At 47.0% G+C, this 9,806-nt stretch overlaps 1 pseudogene; it reads left to right on the forward strand.

Annotated features, from left to right (window-relative positions):
* Positions 1-5,367: 5,367 nt before the first annotated feature.
* On the forward strand, positions 5,368-7,234 carry LOC123159189 (uncharacterized; annotated as a pseudogene).
* Positions 7,235-9,806: the final 2,572 nt, after the last annotated feature.

Below are 9,806 nucleotides of genomic sequence, written 5' to 3' on the forward strand. Positions count from 1 at the left end.
CCCCCCCCCGGTGGATCGCCTTTTCAATTTTTTAAAAAATAAAAGAAAATAAGTTTCCCATGTGATATGTGGTCTAGTTGTTGGTAAAATTTACAAATATGAATTTCGACTTTATTTGCAAAATCTCTCTAGAATTTAGTAAAATGGGCATACCTTTTGCATACGAACTCGGATTAAAAAGTTTTTTATATGAAAAATCATCTACTCGAAAAGTTACGGGGCTTTTAACATCTAGAGTGGAAAAATCGAAAAAATTCCAAACTGTGGTCAAACAATGGTCAAACTAATTATTCTAGAATATTAGTGTTACTAAATAATTATTTCATTTATTTTGAATTTTGGTCAAATCTGGTCAAACTGTGGTCAAACTAATTATTCAAGAAATATTAGTGTTACTAAATAATTATTGTTTTTTAAAACAGTAGTTTCAAACTCAAACAGTGAAATGTGTCACTTCATACTCAAGCAAAATTCCTGAGGGTTAATAGGATTTACATCTTACTATTGTAAGGAAAACAACAAGTTCAGACTTGGAAACGAGGGGGAATAGAACCCGGAAGTTAAGCGTGCTCAGGCTGGGGGAGTGGGAGGATGGGTGACCGTTCGGGAAGTTAGATGATTTGGAATGATGAGGGGTGATTAGAGATTAGAGGATAAATTGAGCAGTGATGAGGGGTGGTGATTAGAGATTAGAGGTTAAAAAAATTCAGAAATTTGAAAATAAAAAAAAGTCAAAAACTTTTAAAAAAAAATCATAAAATTTCCTTTAGTCCCGGTTCTAAAGGTGGAGCTCCAACCGGGACTAAAGGTGGAGCTCCACGTGGCCGCGGCCTTTAGTCCCGGTTCGAGTAAGAACCGGGACTAAAAGGGAGAGGCATTAGTAACGACCCTTTAGTCCCGGTTCAAAAACCGGGACTAAATGGCCTTACCAACCGGGAAAAAAGCCCCTTTTTCTACTAGTGCATAGACATGATAACTAAAGTACAAACAACGTGCTAAACTTTTTAACCCGGTGGAAAAGCTTGTTAAAAATATGCATCAGTAACTTCTGTGTAAACATGATAGTATACGAACCGTAGACCCGGCTTACAAACAAACACCGTGGTAACTTTAACCCCATGGGGAGGGGAAGTTGTTTGAAACATATCATCGATAACTTATGTGTAAATAGCGTGGTAATGTACTGATGACAAGTGTGGTAACTCATGCACAAACACCGCGATAACTTTGTCCTGAGAAAAATAATTAAGAATGTATCATGATAAATCATGTGTAAAAATCATGATAATATACGAACATGAGAGCTCATAACTTTCTTGGCCTAGGCCTGATAACTTGCAAACAAAAAAGTCGTCAGAACATATCAACATGGGATTTGGTTTTGTAGGTCTTGTCGCAATGGATTTTTTATATGAAAACAATTTTTTGATCAGACTAACAGTTTTTTTATATACATCCAGGATGCATCAGTTTTTTTCCTTCTAATGCATGCCTCCATGTGCATGTGAAGGGAAGATTACAAGAACTATTTTTTATGTCCTGATAATTTATGTGTAAACAACATGATAAGTTATACACAACCGACATGATAACTTGTGTAGCACACGCGTGATAACTTTGTACTAAAAAATGTCGTTGAAACATGTCAACATGGGATCTAGTTTTGAAGGTCTCATCGCGGTGATTTTTTTATGTGAAAGCAGTTTTTAAATCTGAGCGACGGTTTGGGCTACAAAACATTTTAAAGTTTAAATTACGAAAGAATCTTTGCTGATGTCATCTGTTTTGTTGTCATATGCATGCATGTTTAAAAATGGAGTGACTACACCTCGCAGCTCACTCTTGGGCATGCAAAGTCACAATCGCTCTCCTCATATGCAGTTGATTTACTAATCACCGATCGTGTTGATACATTCCTATAAAGAAAGCTTGCTAACCCGCTGCCACATTGGCAGTGGCGGAGCTAGACATAAAACATTGGGGGGCCAAACGCAAAAGATAAAGAGTTGGGGGGCCAAACACTAATTTTTTTCTAATCTAAGCCCTTCAAATAAAAAAATCTTCAGGAATATCTACAAGGCTGGGGGGCCATAGCCCACCCCCCGGCTCACCACATAGCTCCGCCGCTGCACATTGGGGTGCCACGTACGAAGAGAAAACGGCCATTAGTACCGAGTTGCAATTGCATGTATTGTGGGAATGATCAGTTCTTTCTATTTTGTCGAGCATCGCCGCAGATCACTCGCACAAATGTTCTTGGCAGGAAATGTTGGCGCCTTGGATGATGTCTTAGCTTGCTGCACACGCGTATCACAGAAACGCACTCGCACACACCTGGTCAGCATCGGGTTGGCACAGAATTTACACTGACATACACACATTACATGAGCCAACCAATATGGGACGCACGCAGGCTTGCAGCAGCAGCAGCAGCAGTGAAAACGTAAAATGGCAACGAGCGAGACCATTTTAAAGCATGTTGGTTCATCCATGGAGGTGGGCCGGTCGTGGTAGAGTGAAGTCTATACTAAACCCTGAGGATGTAGAGCCTGACGCAAATGAACCTTGATGTTTAAATTCCTGAAGTCTATACGCTGAACTCACTGATCCCGGTCGTTTTTGACCCTTAGGTCGTAGCCAAACGGATGATTCCTACATGGCCTGGGAAAGGACGGGATCGGGTGAGTTAGCTATCTGCATGGGTCCCATGGTCGCCTGGCTTGCTCTACAGACGGACTCCCGCACCGAGTAATGCCCTCCAAGCCTGCCGTGAATCCCAATGGGCCGTCTTCTCGCTATGGTGGCCTTCTGGTCGTGTCGTAGCCGGGTTCGGGGCAGCGGCACGGCGCGTGGGGCTGGTTGCCGACCATGCATACACGACAGAGCCGATAAGGTCCGTGTCTACGTCGCCGAGCTCTGAGTGTCACTCCGCAATGCTTTTAGCAGCAAAACAGACGCACGTATGAGCTGACTCCGTAAGTAGACAGGCAGGCTGGTTGATTCTTGGAGAAGACACGTACGAGCTGGACGTATTCCTTCGGAGATACTCCCTCCGTTCCAAAATAGATGACCCAACTTTATATTAAGTTAGTACAAAGTTGAGTCATCTATTTTGGAACGGAGGGAGTACTACGTACGTACGCAAGCCATGCTGATCGATTTGATCGACATACTCTAGTCTGGACGCATGCACACGGGACATGCTGGGTGTATTCCTTCGGAGTTACGTACGTGCAAGGATCGGCTGGAACTGTGAGAGGACGGCACTGACGTGCGCGCGAGCTCTAGAGCGTGGTCTCTAGCGGCGCAGCTCGCCGGAAGCGCGCCCTATCCGTGGAGCTAGCGGACGGGCTCGGCATCCCCGCTTTGGACGGGGCGGCGGTGAGCACGGAGGAGACGCCAGAGGACAAAGGATCAGTAGGTGCTCAGTGTTGAAGTGTATGGCGCGCGGCACAGGAGTGCGTGCGTGCGTGCTCAAGACAGGTCAACACGTACATGCCCTGGACGCCCGGATTCTCGTTTGACGCGACGGAACGGTACCTTAAGGCTCACACTGCCCCATCATGGCTGCACGGAGTAGCGCTGGGGAGCTCGATGGTAGCCGGAGCAGCGGCGGGCGGCGGAGGGTAACTGGAGCAGCAGGGGCGATGCAGGCTTCGAGGGCATGCGCACCCCATCTCATGCGGCATCATTAATTTGCAATCCCATCCGCCCAGGATGCCACGTCAGCAAATTCAGTCCAAAAACAGACGTAAGGGCGATTACAACCGGGATCACAGACGTCGGGGTATAGACTTCAGGGATTTAAATGTCGGGGTTCATTTGGGCCGCGCTCTACATCCTCAAGGTTTAAAGCAGACTTCACTCGTCGTGGTAAACGCAAACAGCTTTTGTCAGGCCAGCCAAACCATCACGTGTCAGGTCATGCCTGTTGCCCGACCTTCCTTTGGACCGTAGTATAGTACGTACAATGCTGGTCTTCCCATTCTTTTTGTTCTCACGGACTCCTGCATCGTGCACACATTTACCAGCATACACCATTATTGCATAACTATATTTGGAACATCCATCGTACAGGAATAAGAAAAGATGCAGAAAATGTTTAGCAGACACATGTCCGATTCTCCATCGCGAGTGCCATTTAGTATGGCTGTTCTTCGAATTCATCGCAATTTGAAACTCATTGTACATTGATAAAAATTTGATAGAAAATTTGAGACTAGAGAGGACGCATTGTCCAAGTTGGCGGGGAGAAAGAACTGTACAAGCTCAAGAATCCAATAGAGAAAAGGGACAATAAAGAGATAGAGAAAGCTTTGATCGGACTAGTAGGAGCATTTAGGGAAGTGATGTTTCTATTCTAATGTGTAAAATTTTTATAGCATTCTTTGGACCGTTCTCTTAGCGAAGAACTAGTGAAGTATGTGACCAAGATATAGTTTAACAGAATAATTGAGTTGTGAAGTTTAACTCGGTGGCCCAATTTTTCATAAAAAGATGTCATTTTTTTACTCCGTTAAGTTTAGGAGAACAGTTAGAAACGACACCTTTTTAGATGAGCAAATATCCACCGCTAAAGGATACTCGGGCATATCCTCCTATAAATTATAGGAGATTGGTTAGAGAGGCTCTTAGATCGTGACAAAACTAGATTAGTTCTGATTTTTTATTTTTAAAAAATTAAGCTAAAACCACGTCGAATACAAATAGAGGAAAGTTATAAACCAATAAATATGTTCTTCCCTATCATATAGTTGAACAAATAAAAATGTTGCAAGATTCAAATGGCATGACATTTTAATCTTATGTTCTTCCTATTCCCGTGTTTTTGGATTTCTATGAATCAAAGAGGCCCTTAAATTATGATATTTTGGCATGGGTTTTCCTTATAAATGCTTGTCTTATAGTACACAATCCGTCCCAAAATGTAAGACCATTTTTGATATCATCATGGTGTCAAAATATGATAGTGTCAAACATTTTAGAACCAAGGAAGTACTCAATTGTAGCAGCTAGGGCAGATTCTCGTTTCTTATTGTTCCCCTTAATTAGAACTTGAATTGTGAGGTACTCCTTCCGTAAAAAAAATATAAGAATGATCAGGTCAGTACTAACGTTCTTATATTTCTGTAGAGGGGGAGTAGAACTTTCACACAGATGTCTAGAATATGAAGAAACATTTTTTTAGAATGAATATGAAGAAACTAGCGGCGAGAAGCAAATAAAAAGGGAGAACAGGAAAAACAAAACAGCTCTACCAACCAACGAGGCCCAAAGAGCCCTCAAATCCGAAAGTGCAAAAGAGAGTCCAAGATGCCGAAAGGGGCAGGGAAGGAGGCGTCCCCCCCGGCTGGCAGGAGGAGCACCATGCCTTCCTGCTCCTCCGTCAACCCGGAACACGGCGCCGTCACCGCAGCCCAACACCTCGCCGGCAACGCTGGCAAGGAAACCAAGGCCACGGGCGCCGAGGGCTTCGCCTCGCTCCTGCGCACCCAGGAGGAGGTCGACGCGCTCTGCGAGCAGTACGGCGTGCCGAAGGAGTTCACCGCGCGCCCCGCCGGCGACCTGCGCGCGAACTCTAGGCCGCCGCCGGGGGCCATCTGCGTGTACGCACGCGCGCTGGAGGCCAGGATGCGCGTCCCGCTGCGCGGCTTCTTCCGCGACGTCCTCGCCCACTTCGGCATCGCGCCGGCGCAGCTCACGCCCAACGGGTGGCGCTTCATGGCGGGCTTCCTCGTGCTCTGCAAGTCCGCCGGCGTCCCTCCGTCGCTCGCGGTGTTCCTGCGCTTCTTCCACCTGTCCATCATGGATCAAAAGCACGAGAAAGGGTGGTACTTTTTCCAATCCAAGCGGGGCAGCTCCAGCTTGGTCTTCACGGGGTTGCCGAACGGGGGTTGCAAATCCATCCTGCGCTGGAGACACTACTTCTTCTTCCTCTCGTCACCGGAGCCGTGGCATTGCGCCGTGGAGTGGGGCGAGCCGCCCAAGAGCTCCTTCAGTAACCCGAGGCTCACCGCTGAGGAAAACAAATCGGCGGTGAAGCTGATAAGTGCTTATGGTGGCGCCTGCTAGGTGCTCAGGGCGGCGCCGTCGTCTCTGCAACAGCAACCCCGCCGTCAGTGCCGCCGTGATAACCACAGCATCCCCGCCGCCGCCGCCGCCGACTTCAACTCACTGTTCCAAAGGTATCTGAAGTCTGAACATCGAAAACCCTCTGATTCCCCTGTTTCATCGAGCCCTAAAGTTGCAGACTTGGTGTTGTGTGCTACTGCTATTTAGGTATGGATCCCTCCGTCCAAGACATGATGAAGACTATGCCGGCGGAGAAGGTGGCCGCGCAAGCGTCGGCGTCGGCGAAGAAGAGGACCTGGGAGGAGGCCAACGGCAGGGAAGAGGTTCTGCCTCTTTCAGTGCTGTCCAGTGTGCCCAGCAGGCACGACGGACGCACCACGGACTGGGAGGCTGCACGGGATCTTCTGCCGTGTGCCGTCGGGCAGCCGCTGGAGCGCGCGTTCGCCGCGAACGAGCCTACCGACGACGCAGCGATTCGGCAGGTATTGCAAGAATACAATGGGATATTGTTCCATCGGCAGGTGCTTGTCCGGTCCGGAGTCCAGTCGATCATACTGTTTGTGTTCAGGCCGCGAACTACGTGATCGAGCTGGAGGAGAAGCTAGTGGCCATGGTGCGCGACGCCGCGGCTCTGCGGGAGCAGCTGGAGGGGGCGAAGAAGGAGCTCGCCACGGCAAAGCGGGCGGCGGACGCCGAGCGGGAGAAGGCTGGGTCCAATCTCGCCGCGGCGGGAGCAGAGCTGGAGAAGACCAAAGCCGAGCTCGCCGCGGTAAAGCGAGCGGTGGACGCGGAGGTGGTGAAGACGAAAACCGAGCTCGCTACGGCTCGGGCGGAGGCGGCCAAGACGAAGGCCGAGCGCGCTGCGGCTTGGGAGGAGGTGGTGAAGACGAAGGCCGAGCTGACCGCGGCGAAGCGATCAGCGGAGGCAGAGTTGGTGCAGGCCAAGGCCGAGCTGACCGCGGCGAAGCGCGCCGCGGAGACGGAGCTGGTGAAGGCGAAGGCCAAGCTCGCCGCGGTGGAGACGGAGCTGGAGAGCGCCAAGGCGGCAGCGGTGCAGCAGCTCCTGGCCTCCGAGGAGCAGGTGAGGCAGCGCGCGGAGGAGGCGCTGGAGGGATACAAGCGCTGGCGAGGTCATCACGCTCCGGCTGGTCGTGCCGCCTGATGCCTTGCCCGGTTATCGTTTTTTTCGGAATTTGAAACAAATCTTTACCCTGATCCACTCTATGCGCTCTGTTCCTCTATCTGGACATCGCTTACTTTTGTAGCTGAAGTTTTGTGAGATACTACAACACCGTGCACCCGTTTGCTAGGTGATTTTCTTGTTCCAAGCTTCACGTGACAATTGACTAGGGAGGTTCGTTTGTTGGTGCATGTAATGTTCGTTATTTGCGATGTTATAAGATTGGAAATGGTAAATTCTGAATGTTCGGAATTTGACCATGGCAAATCGAACATTTCGTGACAATTTTAGTGACGCGAGGATGGCGGGTTTAGTTGACACGCTCGGCATTCTTCGACAAAAAAAAAATAAATCGAGCACGAATTTACCATGCTTGTCAACTAAATTTGATATCTTCTCGTCAGTAAAACTGTTATTGAAAACATACGGTTTGTCAATGATCAAATCCCGAACGTTTGGGCGTTATCGGGGTTCTGTAAGTTTGCGTACCTCGCATACACATCATGCACACTCACCCCAATAAACACATAAACACATACCCCATCCTTATCAGCATCTACGGAAGAGACTCAGCCGGCATTTTGAGATGATTTTGGGAAACATTTTAGTCAAATGGCGCACACCCACAAGTAAGGATGGCAATGGGTAGGGTATGGGCAGGGTAGAGCAATACCATACCCATACCCGTATAGTCAGTGGATACAAAATTCTACCCATACCCGTACCCATGGGTATGAATCTTTACCCATACCCATACCCGATGGGTACCCGTACCCATTGGGTACCCAATGGCTAGAACAAGTAGTACACAAGTTGTTCACAAATTTATGCTCATTGATAGCACATTTGACAAAAAAAATCAATTATCTCAGCTCAATAACATGTAGATGAGAAAATGACCAATATCAAAATTTAGAAATCACAACATACTCTTAAATCAATAGAAGTAGACGAGTCACATGGCAAATTAATGACTAAATGATGACAACTTAATATTAGTTCACAAACGGGCAGGGTATGGGTATACCCGCAGGTACAAGGCTATACCCATACCCTACCCATGACTTAACGGGTAGGGTATGGGTACTATCCATGGGTATAAAAATGTGCCCATACCCTGCCCATGCGGGTACGGTACCCGTGGGTACCTGTACCCGTGGGTAAAATTGCCATCCTTACCCACAAGGACATCACGGAAACACCCTCCCAATTTTGTCCGGTCCTTGCCCTATGCTATTGTGCTTTCTTTTTGCAAATCCAGTGTCCCTTTAAAACTCATTTTCAAAGCCCTTTATAACTTTTTAAATGTTGTAGAGCAAGAATGAAAACTTAGATTCCTAAAATTATGATTTTTAATTTAACCTCTTCCATTTCTTATATGTATGTGCATATAAACTGCATTTCATTTTCTATTTTGCATCAACATAATTAAAGTTTTAATTTTGAACACAACACAATTCAAAAACTTTTCAGATCAAGAAATTCAATATATTCTCTTCCTCGTCGTCAACTTCATCTTCATTTTTGAGAAATTCAATATCCAAGTCATATAAGGATGACGAAGAATCAGACCCAGTTCTTTTGCAGGATTCTTCCCAGAATCTGCTCCTCCCTAGCTTCTCCTATAATCTTTGACCCCCTTTTGTTTTACAATCCTAACTAATTAGACCCTAACTAGATAGGATTGTAAAACAAATGGGGCTCAAAGATTCTGAAAGAATCTGGGTAGGGGTTAGATTCTGGGAGAATCTGGTAAAAAGCTGGGCCTCAATTAACTCCACTACCATCAAGCTCATCGAGGTTATCGTATTAATCGAGGTCATTTAAATGAATGGAATCAAATTCCAATGTCATCTACATGGCTGTAAACAAAAATACACAACTAATTTGCACAAATTCAAAGCAATCATACAATTAGACAACTCGTAAGAGACCTCGTAGGCGGCAGAGTCATCTTTGGCCGAGAAGGAGCACCGTTCAGGTAGCGTGGCCAGAGAAAGTGGCTGTAGCTTAGCAGGGTGGCACGATGGCGGATGAGCTTGAGCGGACGGCTAAACGTGGCTACAGGATGACTAGTTGACTACAATCGGTCAATGCATGATGGATGCAGCCGGGGGGCAGTCGGTATAAGCTCTATGACTAGAGGCGAGGTACTTCGAGAGGAGGAACGATTCCTCGATGGTGTGTAATGCCATATGACACTGATCCGATAGCCGGGGGTGCTCTGAAACAATGTTTTGGTGGACCGTAGCGACATTGGCGCCAAATATCCTGTGTCGATAGAGTGCAAAATAAAAAATTGTCACCCAGTTTGCAAATGTAAAGGCATGTGTATTATTTTAGAGTGCACTCTAATTTTGTTAGGATAAATGGTGGGATGAGAAATTTGTTGGAGTGGTTGTTTGGCCCCATTGCGTTACCGCTAGGAGCTTGTAGTCCTCTTGTATTGTCACGGACCAAACATCATTTGAAGAAGTTTGTCATGTGAATCCTACCTCTTGCCCTTTTCGTTTTGAGTTCCTCATTTTCTTGGATATTTGGTGAATGGCCTACA

Source organism: Triticum aestivum, chromosome 7B (assembly GCF_018294505.1).
Source record: "Triticum aestivum cultivar Chinese Spring chromosome 7B, IWGSC CS RefSeq v2.1, whole genome shotgun sequence".
Classification (NCBI taxonomy): domain Eukaryota; kingdom Viridiplantae; phylum Streptophyta; class Magnoliopsida; order Poales; family Poaceae; genus Triticum; species Triticum aestivum.